Here is an 18,772-nt window from a genome sequence, read left to right on the forward strand (position 1 = left end):
CCCCCCCCAAGATGTTGGAAAACGAAACGCCAAAGAAAAAGAGGAATTCAAGGCGGGAGGCCGGGTCTCCATAGACGGCAGGTTATAGATTTCAACGAGAGCGAATCAGCATAATTGCCCCTTCTCACAAACCACAGTGCCCAGTGTCAGCAGTGCAGGAAATGGAACACATTTACCGGGGGAACTCACTCCCCCGCTAAAGTTCACATGCGTGGGGTGTATGCGCTGATGGCATCGGTGGGACTGAGAATTAGGTCTAGGTGTTCAATAATGTGAGCGCCCTGAAAATGTAATGCTAGCTGCTTTGCATAAAAACGAAGTGCATTCTGGGAACATAAGAATGACTAGCAATTTGTCAAACATATCTGTAATAGTAATTCAAATGTGCATTCTATGTCCATTCCCGCAGAGCATGGAATGTACACTGGCTATGAGGGTCTTTTCATCTGTCAAAATAGTCACCATGACAGTAAAATGTGTGCACAGCATGAGACATATATACACACAGCTTTTGACTGCTTCTTGCTTGAGCTTGTGCTGTACAGGTGAGCAAGAGCCAACTTTCAGATGCAGTTTGTGAAGTCACAGCTTGCATTAGGACTCCAAACGCTCAAAGTTCAGGATATTGACAACAATCAGGGGCAGATAGCTTCCTCAACTTGTGGTGTGTGGTCTATGGGTCTACACCGCAAGTTGATGATTTGTAGGGGCACAGCTCTGTCTTGTTCCGGCCCAGTTCCATCCCTGACTGTTTGCGTGGAATAGATGCACACTTTTTTGGGGGTCTTTTTATGCAGAAAAGAGGACGACCATGCAAGTACTCTAGACATCCTTGGACGCATGAAATAGGACCCTCCACCCACCAACATAGGTATCCCATGAGAGGAGTATGGGGGCAATTACTCCCACCATTGGCTGCTTTGCCCCCCCTTAAATGGAGTCCTGTCCCCCACTTCTCTCTGTCAAATAACTCTTTCCAGGAGTCTTAAATGTGCTCCTTTGCCCAGCCGTTGTCACACGTTTGCAGGTTCTATTTGCTCAGCCTATGATCTATCTTCTGGCCTGAAAGGGACACCACAGGAATCAATGGGCCATGAATATCAATTGGGTGGGGCCGTCACTATTAAAGCAGGCTACCTACATGCTGGGCACACCATTGATTTCCAAATGTGCAGGATACACTTGTTTGGAAAAAACAAAAAGACATTTCCAAACTGAAATAGGCTCCTTAAACCTACATTCACTAGATTTCTTTAAAAGGTGTTTATTTTTTTGTCAGACTACCACACAAATACCCTGTGATTTCTGTATCCCTTCCTTGGTGTTTTATCGCAGGATATATATATATATATATTTTAATTTATTTGTGTGTAATCAAAAAGAAATTGATTTTTACAAAAAGAACACATCTCAGAAGAAATGTTCCTCAGGTAGAGACAAATAACAGAGATCAAGTAAATATCGAGGGAGGTATCTTCTTCTGATGAAAACCAACCAGTGCAGCGCGCACTCGGCTTTTGCTTTAGTCTAATCAGTCCGTCGATCGCATCGCTCTGGCATCGCTGGGGAGTTCTCGAGCTAAGAGTTTATTCAGCTGATTTACAGGAATTTATTTTCTCGAATGCGGCTTCCATCACTTTAATTGTTGCCACTGCCCATCTTACTTTTTCGCCAGAGATCAGCCGTGACCACCATGTGTCTTCTTCTACCAGTATTGAGTTGACCCACAGGGGGGCTAGAAAGGCTGTACGGTCTCTATTTAGGGCGGGACAGTTTAGCAGGAAGGTGCGCACTGTTTCTTGGTTTTCTGAAATTTTACAGAGTATGCAGTTTCTCATCTTCCCTTGGCTTCTTATAGCTAATATTTCTCTTGTGTGCAAAAGATTGAGATGCGCTCTTAAGAACGTTTTGCTGAGGTTTTTATCCGGGAACCTTTTACAGTACGCCAGGGGGCTTTTTAACTTGTTGAAAGTTGGAGGTAAGTCTTTCAAGAATTTAATAGCCACTGCTTTTTCCGTTGTGGTTATCCAATCTTCATTTGTAAGCTTCTGGATAACTCTTTGGGGATTTGTCAACAGCTCTTCTTCTGTGCAGACTACAGTGTGTAGTTAGTTTTTTTGCTGGTCAGGCCAGAGACGGATAGCTTTGCATTTGGAAGGTTTTAGCTCGTCCCCAATGAAGCTAAAGATAGGGAGGTCGTCTTGTAGGAGTGTTTTCCTATACAGTGAAATAGATGCAATGCTTACAGTTGCTTCCAGAGACAAAAGTCCTAAGTCTCTTCTTAATGCTGAAATTGGTATTGAGTTAGGCAAACCCAATGCTGTTTTCCAAATGTAGCCCTCCAGTTTCTGCCAGATTGAGGTCGGCATGGAGATGGTAGCATTCATGCTGTACGTGAGAGATGGCACAATTTTACCTTTGTAAAAATTGATAGCTGGTATCAACGAAAATTTTCCAAATTTTTGGTCATTCACCTTCATTTGTGAGGTCAGATTTTTTGTTTTCTCCCAGAGATATTGCTGCATTTTGGTCTCTTTAGGCGAGCTCTCGATAATGACACCCAAGTATTTGAAATGAAATATATTTCTGAAGCTGGTATATGCTTGTCCAACTCCGTAATGACAAGTAAATGCTTCTGTTGCACCAACAGCAGTTATTAGGAAATTAAATGGTGGTTTCATGGGTGCCCACTTTTGATTTTCACTGCAGGGGCAGAAATTCCTTTACCCCCATGCTGAATATGAGCAGGCTACCAGCCCAACCCATCCCCTGGCCGAACACAATTTACAGAACTTGTTTATTATAAGGAATTGCAAAAAAATCATAAGATTTACAGCCAGTTTTAAATATATAGCATCTTAGCAACAGTCACACAACCTGCTGAGCTACCCTGATAGCCTTCTACTGTAGGGCATGTCTATGGATCCCTTGATGTGTTTGAAATCGCTGCATTAACAACAGTGCAGTTCAAAGTCAACAGCATTTCCTCTCCAGCCACGCTGACCCTGTGCATAGATTCATTGACGGTGTACCGGTGGTGGCATCTCCATAAGGGGCGAGGGGGCACTGACACGACAAACCGGCACCCTCACCCATCCAATAAACCCTGAGCACTCCCTCAGCTGCTTGTTGTGCAAGAAGTGAGAGAGTACACCTCATTTAAAGCCTCGACAAAGGAAGCGAAGGTCTGGGAAACCATGCATAATTTTAGCAGATTGGTGCCCAGAACAAGGGTAATGATCGATACCAGTGGCACCATGCATGTGATGCCAGTAACACGCTACGAGAGACTATCCCCTTGACCACAGCTGCAGCAGAAGGCAGTGCAACTGTACCCCTACGGAGACAAGTAGCCATTGTCTGTGAAGGGATCATTCAAATCTGAGCTGATGTACAATGGGGAAAAGCACAACACCCATATCTACATGCCAGATGCGGGCAATGAAATTCTACACTGCTGCAAAACAGTGGAGCGCTTGACGCTGATCCACTGTGCGTTCAGCATACACACCCACACCAACATCTGATGGAGAAACACTCAGGATTATGCCAGGGCATCAGATGCCTCAAGAATCCCACTGTAGAATTACACATCGACCCAACAGTGGAACCTCATGTGGTGAGGCACAGGAGATTCCCTTTCAACATGAGAGCAGCTCTGGAGGAAGACTTAAAGAAACTGGAGGATCTCCACATTATCGAAAAGGCGACAGATAAACCCAAACATCCACACGCTGCCCGCAAATGCATTGACGTGCAGCTTCCCGATGTAGCTATTGGTAGGGAAAAACTCATTGCTCCCACAATTGACAAAATCATTATTGACCTAGCAGGGGCCAAGTTTTTTAACAAACTAGATATGTCCCCGGAGAACAACGAAGACACCACGCAGAGAGTGAGCCACCGCAAGAGAAGGAAGCAACACCTTATGAGGACTCAGACATGCATCCACAAAACTCCCAGCAACAAGCAAAGACCACCTGACATCACAGCGACTCTGTGTCGAGATGGTCAGCCTCAGTACTCCCTCCCTCCAGACTAAACCACAGCCCTCCACCCAGTTCCAAGGGTTTGCTCTACATGGAATTTGCTGATGCTCAAAAATCACCATTGAAATCAGGTACCAGGAGTGTGGTTTGTTCTTCTGTTTAATGGCTTTCTTTCATCCAATTTGGGGGAGATTGTAATTCAGTCATGTGGCTACCAAGGAACGTTATGTTGGGAAGCGCCATGATGTGTGTAAAAACCAAAGGGAATATATAGGGGCAAAAATCCTGAGGAGCTCACTTGGTGACTTCCAGTGATATAAACCTGTGTGGGTCTCTGTCATTTACCCCCATCACTCAGTGAGGCCTGCTGAGTGCTCATCACACTTACGTCAACTGAACATTGCTCTCCGGAACTCTCAGTCTGTATGACAGCAAAACGTCCTTCATCACTGGCCACCTTCACTCCAGCTCTCCTCCCCTTGACCTTCTTGCTATCACTGAAACCTGGACTTCTCCATCTGGCACTGCCACTCCGTCAGCCGTACGTGACTCTGAACCATCCTTTGTTCACTCCCCTTGACTGACTGGCAGAGGTGGAGGTATCAGACACCTACTCTCTTTCAGCCATAATGCCCCACAAATCTCCAATTCAATGTCCTCTCCTTCCTCTTTTAAATTCATCATCTCTACTATTTCTCTGCCTCACTTGGTTTGCACGATCTCCATCTATCGACGTCCTGTTCCCATAGGACTACTATTCCATCATATTGGACAACTCCTTGATTCTCTTTCCACTAAACATCACCTCATTCTCGTAGGTGATTTTAACCTTCCCTCTCCAACGGCTTCTCAGAAATCTGAACTTCAGTCTTCTCTTAGTGACCATGCTCTGCACGCTATCCATAACCTACCTATGCACACAGGGGGTAAGTCATTGGATCACTTATTCATCTCCATCTCTCAGCCACTAATACTACTGTCACCCACTCCATATCTGATCACTCAGTTGTTTCCACCACCATCTCCTTTCCACCTTCTGATATTTCCTCACCACTTGCTTCACCTATTACTAAGAGGAAATGTAAACCTTATGCCCTTCCCCCCTTTCACTCTGACCTACCGATGTCACTCTCTTCTTTCACACGAGATGCCTCTTCCACCAACGCTGCCATCTCCAGTTTCCAATCCCTACTATATGAGTCATTCTCCTCTGACTTCCCACTGCTTACTTTCACTGCTAAGTCTCGGCATCCTCAACCATAGGTCACCCCATTCATACGCTCTCTCTGCACAGACATGCGTCAGCTGCTGCGCAAATGGTGGCGTGCCCACTCGCATGAGGACCTGATACTCTACTTCTCTGCCCTGATCTTGATAGAGCGAAAAGGGAATTCTACCTCACCCTCATTGACTCTCACACTAACCATCCTCACCGGCTACAGGGAACCCTAAACTCACCCCTCACTCCTCCTAAATCTATGCCTATCCACTCCACTCTCACAGTTAATGACCTAGCTGAATACTTTGCTGCAAACATTTCCAAAATTAGAGTCTCTCCTGACTCTTCCTCACGCTCCACCCTCCTACATTCTATACTCTTCTTACTGTACCATCATTCTCTGCCTCCATCTTCCACTTCAGTCTCACTAATACTGACAAAGTGCTGTCTCTAGTGATGAAGGCTAACCGCTTTTGTGCCCCTTAAGACCCCCTTGCTTCTCAGCTAGTGAAGCCTACCGTCCGTTTTGGGGGTCTCACACAACTCTTCGACCTGTCCTGTCCTTGGGCTTGTCCTTGTATTCCACTTGCTTTCCCTCTGTTTTCAAAACAGCCACAGTCATTAATCTTCTAAAAAAGCAAAGGGCTGACCCGAACCTACTGGCTAACATTTGCCCTGTCTCTCTCCTTTCGCATTATTCTAAACTGCTTGAAAGGGTGAAAGGGTGACAGGTGGGCACTGCTATTTCCTATAATTCTAAGTATTAAGATTGAAAAAAACCTCAACAAATAAATTCCAAAATAATTCAACGTAAGGTATGTGGAGCACAGTGGCAAAAAAAAGACCATAAGCACCAGGCCAAATCTAAACAACACAAACCATTCACAGGGGACGCCTCCAAGAACCACAGGCTCTCTTAACGCCCAGTCGATGGGGGTAATAATCAATTAGCAGTTACTTTATGGGCATAAATAGAGAAAATATTTTGCTGCTCATCTATACATTCAAAAGAAACAAGCTCTAGTACACAGTTTCTGACACAGTCACAAAGGTTTGCGAAGTGCCGATGCATTTCGTAGACTATACATCATCAGGGCCAAACCCTGTATAGGAAATTAACAAATAAGTGAATCAACATACAGAGCATAAACTCAAAAACAGACCATTCTGTAAAAATCAACCACAACAACAAAACAATACACTACAAAGACAGAAACAAAGACAAAAAGATGAATTTCAATTAGTGGTACACTGACACAAAAAACTTAACTTGCAACTCAATGCATATGTGAAAGCAAAATCTCATTTGCCTAAACCTCCACTGCTGAGTCAAACAGTAAATAAGCAAACACGTGATCACAACCTTATAGATATATAGGCCCCATACTTGCAGTCCTTCCCTTTAAACCTGTGCATCCTCACATCCTGTGGATATGGGGAGGTTAGAGTTGTGATAGTCGAGGGCAGGGGCGTTGCTAGGGAGGGAGGGTTAAGGGGGCTATAGCCCCTGATCTTTTGGTTGTAACCCCGGATAGAATCTCAGTAGCTGCAGGAAAAAAACTAGCTAGCCCCCAGTACCAACAGTTCCGACATCAGTTTAGCCCCGGGTCTTTTCCAGTCCTGGCAACTCCCTTGGTCGAGGGTAAGTTTCAGTGGTGGGAGCAATTTTGTAGGTGGTGTGGATGAATGCGCAGGCAAGGTGATTGGACAGGAAAGGCGTAACTGGTGACAGAAAGGGAGTGGTGGTCACATACCTGTGGGTCAGGAGCTGGTCGTGTTATGGACCATCCAGGCCATCCTTGCTGAGACAGGCACAGACAGGCAACTTCTAATACTCATCTAGCACTGCACTTCAGTGGTATTACGGAACTTAATCAACTGATTAAGAAGGACTTTATCATTTGGGCAGGTGGGCTATACTTGTTTCATTTGATTGAGCTCACCTAGCGCATTCCGACTACCTGGCGTGAAGGCATAGTCGTGCCCATTTACAAAAAAGGAGCTAGACAAGATCCTGGTAATTATAGACTTTTGGCCTTGCTTGATGCCCCTTCAACATTTCTTAGAACTAAACCATTGGATGAGGGAAAATAACATCATACCCATGAACCAGACAGACCTGACTAGATGGAATATCCTCCTTGGTTTGTTTAGCACGATTAAAGTGAGAATTAACCATCCGGGAGGAGTGAGCAAAGGGATTAACACCGACTCTGGTTCAAAACAGGACTGCATCCTCGCTCCGACTGTGGTTAATTTGTACCTTGCACAGCTGGGTGACTCTATTATGAATGTGACATCTATTCCTCCTAAAATGGCCGTTACAGAGATTCAGTGGCTTGCTTCAGCTGATGATTTGCTACTGTTGGACCTTACCCCTAAGGGGCTGCAGACACTCTTGGATCTATCGCAGGAATCTTCCCAGCCTAATTCACTAAAGATTAATGTTAATGAAACTAAAATGATGCTGTTTTCACCTAAGTGTAGATCAGGAAGAAAACAATATCAATTCTCCTGGTCGATAAATGGCGATATGATGGAGATAGTACGTTCTTACAAATATCTTGGTGTGGTGATTGACTCAAAACTCGATGGTAAGCAACAGCTATCGAATGTTAAACTCAGGACCGCTCAGGCGGTTGGTGTTATTAAATCTTTGTCATTTAAGGTGGGTGGGTACTCGGTTGGCACTATGGTCATATTGTACAAGAGTCAGATTCTCCCTATTTTGACCTATGGAATAGAGTTTTTGGGGATTGAAGAAGTTGATGGAGGTGGCAAAACTGGAGAGGAGCATTTTGTGCAAACCTATGCGTCTGAATAATGGACTGCCAGCTGAATATATTTATTTGGAATTTGGCATTATTAGCGTCTCGCCATGATAGATTTAGGCAGTTTTCAAATGTATTGGAAAGTTACGAATATCTAGTATGGTTCACTATTATGCTTAATTAAGGAAGTGCTGCTATGCAAAGGGTCGTATATGAAGTATAGCTACATCGGATGACTGGCATCACAGGCACAAACATGAATCAGTAGCTTAACCGGTGGAAGCCTTACTCTCACATATGCAAGATTTAAGAATGAGGTACGCAAATTGATTCATGTACCGGACGGTACATGACAAAGTCTGGTAGACCTGCCTGGAAAGTCAACGACAGCTGTACATGTGGTACACTATTTGATGAGAGTGAATGTACCCTCCTATAGTGCCAATTATTTCAAAATTAAGTTTAATTGAAATATTGGGAGCACATACTGGAATTGCTAGGGAAGATAGGCTACATGGTGTATGTGATTATAAATGCATTGACACCGCTAAACACATATTGCTGAGTTGCACTATGCTCACAGAAACCAGAAGAGGTTATATTCTATCTTGGGGATTATGCAATTATGGAATTTTTTATGTCAGGTAATGATGAGGGATGCATTCTATTCTTGACAAAACTGTGGATTCAGATTGAATGTATTTTAAAGAAATTTTAAGCTATTACATTTTGTTAATTTGGATTTGTTATGATACAAAGTAAATATATAGTATTACAGTTTGACCTATGTCAACTGTATAATAATTAATAACAATTTAAAAAAAGGCCTTATGTGTAGGCCTTGCATGGGGGCCAACAGCTTCACCTGCGATTTGCTTTGATACCCACAATAGATGGATGATGTGGCCAATCGGGGCGCCGAAGGAGTGTCATCAGCATAGCACTGGAAGTGAGGGGAGAAGGAGGCGATAAGATAGGTGAGGTAGATATTGAAGAGCCACGGCGATAGGATAGAGCCCTGGGGCACGCTGCAAGGTAGAGTAGGAGATGGTGGAGGAGAAAGGGCCCAGTTGCAGTTGGGAAGAGCGGTTAGCGAGGAAAAGAGATCAGCCCGTCCAGTGCCCGGTCCGTGATGCCGAGGGTGTAACAGAGCCATTTTGGAGGATGGACTTGTTGACTGTGTCAAAAGCAGAAGAGAGGTTGAGGAGAATGAGAACAGAAGGAGAGTTAGAGTTGAGATTTTTGAGTGTTCAGGTGGGTGTTCAGGAGAGCAGTTTCAGTTTTGGTGATCATGGAGGCAACAAACAAGTTCAGTGTGAAGGATCAACTGGACGGAGGGCCAACTTCTCGAAGACTTTACCCAGGAAGGGAGCCAAACAGGGTGGACATGGACGTCATTTCACCAAAATGCCAAGGGTAGCGGAAGTGACATCACATGACCTTTGACCTATGGTGACATCGCATGAAGTGATGTAATTTGACCCCACCCCGAACTGACATCATGGGAAGTGATGGGACACAGACCTTTTACCCCTTGACAAAACAGGAAGTGGCCTCACATAGCATTGTTCCTAAGTACACTATAAAAACATGGTTGCAATATCCCTGTACCGGGCTATACCTTTTATACAAGAATGTATCACCATATGTATCAGTAGAAAACAAACATGCTATAACTGCAACTTGCGAAAAGCAAAATACATAGTCCGCAATGGATGTTTATTCTACTTTAAGAACAGACTAAATCAATGACACCCCCCCTGAAGTGTGCCTGAAATAAACCTTTAATGAGTCTATCAAATATTGTACATAATTCCAGAAAGATAAATTATTTGTTATTCATATTCTTTCTTATTTAGGGTCACTCATCAAGGTGTTACGCTTGTGGCACCCCCTGTTTTTGTTTTTAAAGAAGTCTGAACAAGAAAGCCAGCCACTATTGAATAAAAGTGCCACATGGCATTAAACACAGCCCAGGAGCTTGAATTTGTAAAATAAAAAAAATGAGTTTAACATATATTTTTTTTTTTTGGAGTAGTAAGGGAGACCACAGGGTTAGCAGGGGAGGGTGGAGTTAGATTTGGTGCTGTCATCAATGATGTTAGATGGCTGGTGAATAGCAGAGTAGTGGGATTTCTTATCTTGTTAGACTTCTCTGCAGAATTTCATACCATCGACCATGGTATTCCTCTGTCACGTTTACATGATTTTGGCATTATAGATAAGGCTCTGTCCCGCTTATATCATTCCTTTTGAGTAAAAATCAATCAGTGGTGATTATGCCCTTTGTCTCAGCAAGCACGCCCATCTCTTGCATTGTACCACAAGATTCTGCTATTAGTTAGCTACTATTTAACCTTTACATGAGACCTCAGGCTGATTGTAAAGGACCGGTGGGGGGTGTCTATACTCCTGCTCTCTATATGCCAGAGCAGAGGCACAGAGGACCCCAGCCAAGATTCTCTATTGTTGGTAGCAATGGACGAGCAATCAAGGCCAAGCTTCTCGGGAGGTGATGCAGGCTGGTTCTTTAGTACAGTGTAGTCTCCAAGCCCCCACAAAGGAATGTCCACACACTGTATTAGTTAATACACAGTCTTTATATAAATAAGGTTCAACGTTATATACACAATCACGATAATACACATTGTGCTCCGACAATTCTAAAATGGTAAATATATACAGTCCTAGGTGGTACCACGATTACTCTGACTCCATTAAAATGCATCAACTGTACTCAGTTCAAATAGCATATGAATCAACACAGCAAAACAATATCAACCATAGACCTAGGAGGAAAACAAGTTAGTTAGACAATTGGCAGAATACTGAGCCCCTACCATGAGGCACAGTTCTGTGTGAGGATCCCCCCACCTGGGCAACCTGTAAATGAAGATGTACTACAAGCCCAGTCCATGTATTGTCTATTAGAGTCTTATCTTCTTCAATTATTCCGCAACCCAAATGTACCTTGTGTTGTAGAATTCTTCATCAGGGAATCGACAGGCCCTTTTTGAGTGTACTCCCTTTCAGGCAGAAGCCATGAGTCGTCGAGCTTCCGAGATGAAGGAAGGGTGAACGTTGTCGTTGAGGTAGCAACTTTGGTCCTTGCGTTGCTCGTTGACGAGTGGTCATAAACGTCCTGCTACAGGCTAGGTGTGCAGTGCATCTCGGCGATGATGGTTCGTTGCCGCAAAGAGTCAGTGAAGAACTTTGGCCCAGCAAGGGCGTCGGGTAGTTGGCATCTGGCGTCGGCGAATGGGACGTGACCACGGCTGGCTTCAGTAGCTTCGTTGGTGTCTCTGAGTTCTTCGGGTGGCGGGAAACCCACTGGCAGATTCTCCTTGGTCATCAACGGCCTTGACTTTCTTTGGCAGGATGAAAGCGATCGACGATGATAAACAAGGGAGTCCTTGGATCAAAATGTTCTTAGGCAAAGGGAGCACAGCGACTTTAGTCGGCGACGGCGGTCGTTGTCGGGGGACGGCTGTCTGGTGCTTTTCGTCGTTCTCCTCGGCGGTCCCCTTCTCCGGTCGGCAGCCTTTCATAGGTCTGTCTACCAGGGAGCTTTGGCAAAGATCAGCTGGTGCACGATGGTCCCTCGTAGCCCAGGAAGAGGTCTCCTAGCCAGGTCCTCTCTTGGATCAGTTCCTTGACGGCAAAGCAGCTTTCAGATCAGCGAAGGACATCAGCAACAGTTCTTCTTCTTCCAGCATGCTTCAAAGTTAAGCATCATTTTCAACTTCAGCTTCTGAATGATTTCTAGCAGTGAGAGGCCCCAAGATATACTGCTGATCTCCCATTCACTCTGCTGGGTCACACACAGGCAACCAATCACTCAGAAGGGCATTCGGGCAGTCAGGCAGCCAATCAGGTGCACAGTGCATTCAGGCCATTCTTCTCCATCCAGACATTCACAACACAACACAACACAGAATGTGGATTCGGACAAGCACTCTGGCATTCAGCTCTCTACACTGCATTCATACCAGTTTCGGGCAGGGCTATCTCAGTCATTCTGTCAAACACCAGATACTAGACACCCATAACAGAGAATGCATATTCGTCACACACTCCATTCACCCAGGTCCCATCCCATGGGCGTACCCACAACATACAGTCATTGGGAAGGCTCCAGCCAGTCTGGCCTGGACTTCCCCACAACACTATATATGGAACTTGCACCCAACAGCCAGTCAGGGGTTAGGGTTCCCCGGACTTCGGGAAAAGTAAGGTAACAGGCGATAGAAAGCAAGAGGCCACAGAGGCCATCTTGTTTCCTATCAGGAATCCACTGATTCCAATGACAGCGCCTGGGCATCCCAAAATGGAGGGCGCTCAGGGCACCTGTCAATTCAGCACAGAGCTGCCACCAGCCTGTACCCTGCTCTGTGGGCCACACACCGGTGCCCAAAAACATACACTATGAATATAGGGTTGTACTCCCACCTATGGGTGCCATAAGGGTATCCCAAGGGTCTGTTCATCAAACCAAATACAGGAAGAGCCGCATCGCCACGAGTCCCACCTGAGCTCCTGCACGGAAAACAAGACAGAACACATGATAAAAAGCAATAAAGGACAAGGATTCAGAGGCCCTGTTCCTCAGCTGCATTCCCAGCATCACACTGATCTAATTAGATCCTTTGGTGCTAGGTTCCATATTTATTCAGAAAAATATTATACACAATTTAAGGATTGTCTGGAGCAGGCTAGTCTGTGGACGTATCACAATCGGCATACACTTAACATACACATATGAGAGATTCTAATCTGCTCATCTCCATCCTACTGATTTGCTAATGACCATGCTCTTAATGTTTTTCAAGAAGCTCCACATCCGGATCCTGGGTTCGATGATCTCTGGCTCAAAATTCTGGGTATGTGCCCTGCTCCCTCTCAGAAAGTGCAGGATTAAGGAGTTCGGATCGACCCAAAGATGTTTCTGAAGTCTCATTTTCTATGATCTCTAGATTGGGTTTCTTTTATCTAAACTCCTTGACAACGTTTTTTAACTATTTCTCTTTTCTGCATTGAATTCAGCCCGTAAACACGGTTGTTTCTAGTTGGTTGGACTTGTGCAATGGGGTAACCTAAAGAGTTGCTCCACAAATTGAAAATTTTTCAAAACACAGCTGCTAGGTTGGTATATTAGCCAGTCCTGCACTTAGTCCACTTCTTGCCAGTGGAACAAGGCCTCAAGTGTAATGCTTTGTGCCTTCTACGCAAGCCCTACTATGATCTTATGCCTGCTTTTTTCAATTTTGCAAATACTTACCTTCTGGTTGTGGCCAGATTCAGACTAGCTGTCTGGGGTGGGCAGGCTTTCTCGGTTCAGGCTCCAAGGCATTGGAATTCCTCTTTCAACTAGTCTTCGCCTGACAGTTCATTATATGAAATTCAGACAACAACTTAAAAAACTTTCCTTTATCCTCATTAGCGCTGTGTCTTTTCCCTGCCTCCATGGTAATATGGCTCATGTCTCTTGTTCAGAGCCTGAAAGCCCTTTGAAGGTGATTGTGTGCTTTATACGCTTCAATATACTGCAAAGGTGCGGCCAAGATCACACAATTAGTGAGAACAATACTCCATGTTGGAGGACTCAGGTGCACGTCAAAACCCAGCTTTTTTCAAACAATGAGTCCTAGCTGGGACAGCATACAGGCATCTCGTTCTCGTAGCTTGCATTATTTTCAACTAATATAAGCCATTTTTGTACCAAAACTGAATCAGCAATTACATCACATTATCCTATCAGTTTACAAAATCTACGAGTAAGTTGGGTTGGTTAATAGTTCTAATTACATATAGCATATATATGAGTTAGTTACTTTATTGGTCAATACCTATTTGAAGGCTCCACCTGTACCCATTCTACTATTACTACCATTTCTAATATATCATTACAGGGATCGCTAATTGGTTGGCATCATCCATCATAAGCAGTGTAGTAAGGGTACTTCTCATTGGTTGGCATCTAGCTTAGCAACCTTGGACACTTTGACGAGGCGTCAAGATATGAGCCAGACACAATGGGGGTAGAGACCTCTGCAGTCTGCCATATTTCCAATTTAAGAATACCCCTGGTCATCCTGTGGAGATGAAGCCTTCCCTTTTCTTTTATAGTTGGCCTTGCATGCTGTCTGGTGTCTGCACGTGTACTCCAGGTGTTTTATCTGTGTTTGGCTCATAATGAATAGCCAGTGTTTCTTGTATCTGGATCACGTGTTAGGGTACCGTGTTTGAGAATGGATTTCCTTCTATTTATTGAGGTTTTAGCTAATTCTAACATGCATGTTGTGTTCTTCGTGGCCGCTCGGGACCCTAGTCAGTTACTTTCCTATAATCTCTTGGCTTACTGTATTGTGCACCTGGACAGCAATGGTTGTTGGTGCTCTTATTAAAATTAATTAATCTTGGGAGTCCACAGCTACTCGTCCTGGGAACTGTTATCTTGCATTCCGTTCATGTATTACTATTGTCCGAGTTTCTGACCATGGCTCTGGCCATGAGCTACAGTCTGGGCACTGCTTGGGTTTCCAGAATACACGTGTTTTTGTGAATCTAGGATCTTGGGTTCTGAGGCCTTGCTAATTCTAAGACCTGCTGGCTGTGGCCTCTTTGTACTTCTGTCTTCCTGTCTTCCATCTTGTGGGGCTGCCATACAATGGTCTCCCTGCCGTGTACTCAGCATCTTATCTACCTATAGTCCAACTGCCCTATTGGTGTAGTGAGTCCCGCTCTTGGTACCCAGGAACCTCCTGTTCTGTTATACCGTTTTGCACTATTTACACTGCACACCATTCATGCATTCTCCCACCACTTGTAGTCCTTACTTGTATCGCACAGCCTGACTAATCCTTTATGACCGATGGCGTGTACATTCACGTTGGTGAGGCATATTGTTTCAGGGAGCTCAGTTTAACTCATATTATCTACCACCTCAAGGTTCATGGGGCAGTAAGTCTGTCTCAGTGTGCAACATGTCCCGCCCTTGCAGTACAGGGGCAGGTTTGGGGCAGAAGGTAGTACTGCTGCTCCATCACAATACTACACTATATCATACAGTGTTAGATGGGCTGGCAAGAGGCTGCAGGAATTCAAAAGAGATGACCTCGAACAGCATCATATCGGTGTGAACAAATAACACAATAAGAAGTACGTTAAGTCCGCATATCCAGTTAGAGGCACGAGCTCATAGGTGCCAAGAACCCATTGCAAGTGTTTGGCTAGAGCGAGGTGGCATGCATTGAGCAACCTTGATCCCATTCTTTTTGAAAAGGGTTGTGGTAATTATGAAATCTAAGGAGGAACACTTATTACTGGGGTTGGAGAGTTTAGGTTTTGTACTCCCTATGTGCAGGGATGATGGGGTTTCCTATCCTGCAGATTCTTTGCTGACAAATAAACATAGGAACGGCTACTTTTAAAGAAAGACAACAGGAGGCTTGTGGAGTAAACATCATTTTGCTCATGTAGAATTTGGCTGGGCAGTAAAAAAGTGGTGACTATTGAAATGCTGCCAATCGTACTGCACTGCCAATCAATACCTACTTTATAGCTATAAGATAGCTCAGCAGGTTAAATGCTCGTTGCTGTGATCTGTGTTTGATCTGCGGGTCGCAGGTTGAAATCCTGGTTTTGCCAACTCAGCCTTTCATCCTTTTCAGGTTGACAAATGAGTACCAATTTCGATTGGGTAATAATAGTAATGTATGTAAATATGTCCTATGTAAAGTGTTTTAGATTAAAGCGCTATGTACAAATCTAATTTTTATTAGTTTTTGTGTGGACGAGTTTCTTCCACACAAAACCATTACTGCATGCAACACTATCGCATGCAGTGAAATGCAATCCCCAATGGTGTCCTATGGAATGCCAAAGTGGGGAATAAGTGATGGGTCCACATGCCAGTCAATCATGCAGAACCTTCCTGTTATTACCTGAGAATGGCAGTATTTGTACAGGAAATGCCACCAAATTGTAAACGACAAACAATGTTTCCAAAGTAAATTTGCTCGATAGATGAAAGCAATTAAGATAATCACTTTTTAAGTCTGTAAGATGTTGCATCCATAATGAAGGGAGGCTTCATGCCCAGACAGTCCCTCTTTCCAGGTGTCCAGATGGGGCCCAGTGGGCTGCACGTGGCTCACAAGGCCACTGAGACGTTTGGAGAGACTCCTCTTGGTATAAGTTCACGAGCCGGCTAAATAGGGTGGGACTCAAAGCTTCAGACCTTCCTCTTTGATGGAGAACTGGGTTAATACACTAGTGCTTATCTCTGTTCTTAGGTTTCTGCCTCTCGATCCTCTCCTTTCATGTTTTTTCTTTTGTGAGATCCCTGAAGCCTTCAGGTTAGTGGCGCTATGTATAAATTAATATAGATAGATAGATAGATAGATAGATAGATAGATAGATAGATAGAGAGAGAGAGAGATAGAGAGAGAGAGAGAGAGAGAGATAGATAGATAGATAGATAGATAGATAGATAGATAGATAGATAGATAGATAGATAGATAGATAGACAGATAGATAGATAGATACAGAGATAGATAGATAGATAGATAGATAGATAGATAGACAGATAGATAGATAGATAGATAGATAGATAGATAGATAGATAGATAGAGAGAGAGATAGAGAGAGAGAGAGAGAGCGAGATAGATAGATAGATAGATAGATAGATAAATAGATAGATAGATAGATAGATACAGAGATAGATAGATAGATAGATAGATAGATAGATAGATACAAAGATAGATAGATAGATAGATAGATAGATAGATAGATAGATAGATAGACAGACAGACAGACAGATAGATAGATAGATAGATAGATAGATAGAGAGAGAGAGAGAGAGAGAGATAGAGAGAGAGAGAGAGAGAGAGATAGATAGATAGATAGATAGATAGATAGATAGATAGATAGATAGATAGATAGATAGATAGATAGATAGGCAGGCTCCTGGAGTGTGTGTAAAGAGTTAGCAAAGATATATGGAAATGTCCACAGACCTACTAGGAAACCGAGTCCCCTTAACAGGATGTGTCTCTTGGATAGTTATGAACCAACCCAAATAAATGTGGGAAAGGGGGCATATCTGCCTGATACCCCTACTCAATGTCAAGAGGTGGAACTGACCTAACATCAGTGCCAACACCATATCAATAACAGCAGAGGGGGGCGTTCCAGTGCCCTATGGGAAGGTTCTCATTATCAGATCAACTATTCACCTGGTGATGTTGGTAATTCATTCTCCTGCAGAATCCTCACCTGATGATGTCCCTTGGAGAGGTAAAGCTGGCGCAGATTAGTCAAGTGTTTTAAAGTGCAAGCGCGTGTCAGGATTTATTCCTTATATGGTCTGCAAAGGCAAATGATGGTTTCTGGCTCCCAACTAGTGGTGGGGAAGCAAGGAATTGGTGGGTAGAGCCGAGCCACAGCCGAGACAAGTGCAACCCGAACCGACGCAACCTGCATATCTTGCCCTCTCCATCTCCACCCTCAAACTGAAATCCCATGCTTCTAATCCTGCCCCTCAACAACAAAACAATACCTGTCACCCTCCTCCCTGCCCACATCACACTCTATACCTTGCATAACAATATTGGAAGATATGGCACAGTGCAACAAAAGGATTAGACCAGGATCACACACTGTCGGAAATGATGGGATTGGATCCAAGTTTGCCAGGTGGACACTTGACCACTTATCTTGTCATGCCTATCCAATGATCACTTTACACCAAAGGGACCGAGGGAGGGTCTCACACCTGAGTTTACCCTTTATGCTCACACATTAGAATACTCAGGCTGGTCTATTATGTTGGGGGTATTTTTATAAAAGTGTTTGTTTTTTATTCTAGGATCGCCCTCTTGTGAGGTTCTTAGAGTCTCTTTCAAACTGCTTCATAGATGAAAAAACCTTTTTTATTTTATTTCTCTATTCACAGGATATTTAAAAAAATGTACATGTGTGTTAATGTACGGGTTTAAGGAGCTAGAATAATGCTCTGTTTCATAAAGATGACTTAAAAGCATACACATTACTATATTAATAAAAAATGAATGACTGTAGCAGGAGTCAACATTACAATTTTAAAGCTACAAGCCAGGAATAAAAAGTCATTGTCCAGTTCTCTACATAGGCACAAAACACACTTACTTGTAAAGAGTCCATTCGCACAAGCCAATGGCTAATAGCAAGTGAACATTCTGAGACCTGGAATTAGCTTTATTTCCACCATCTGGAATGGAATGCCACATGTACCAGAACTGCCTAAACAATCCCCTCTGTTTTGCAAATGTGCCTTGAAATCTTAGACTCACAACAACAAAGCTGCGGTGAAGGAAAAAACACTTGTGGCCATTGTTTCAGCCAGACTTGGAGCTTGCTACAGTACACAGCTTCGAGCGGGCTTAAACCATTGGAGAGCTATTCCCAGTCTTTCAGCAGGCACAAGTGGGAGAAACAGGAAGCAGCCACATGTCCATAATGGTGGGAGGGTGGGGTGAAGAATTAAGGGATGCGTGGCAGGTGGAACGCTTCATGTCTAGGAAAGCATTCCCCTTTCCCAAGACTAGTGTGACCTGTTCACAGTTTTGCAGGTTTCAGAGCGCACATGCTCCGATTGCAAATTTAGTTTTTCACCAACATGCAATTTTTGACAAGAGCTAAACAAAGTTACTTGTGTGCAAGTAGAGGGCTGCATGAAGTTCTTTTACATTTCACTAGGTGGCAGTGTCACTTTAATATATTTTGTGAATGTAACAGAGGATAAAGAGATGCTG

General features: G+C 43.9%; 1 protein-coding gene across 9 annotated transcripts in view; it reads left to right on the forward strand.

Moving 5' to 3' along the window:
- DYSF (dysferlin) overlaps window positions 1–18,772 on the forward strand; it is a 1,254,081-nt gene that overhangs the window by 635,084 nt on the left and 600,225 nt on the right. The gene's annotated exons all lie outside the window — the stretch shown is intronic.

Source organism: Ambystoma mexicanum, chromosome 6q (genome assembly GCF_040938575.1).
Source record: "Ambystoma mexicanum isolate Mex_15411 chromosome 6q, UKY_AmexF1_1, whole genome shotgun sequence".
Classification (NCBI taxonomy): domain Eukaryota; kingdom Metazoa; phylum Chordata; class Amphibia; order Caudata; family Ambystomatidae; genus Ambystoma; species Ambystoma mexicanum.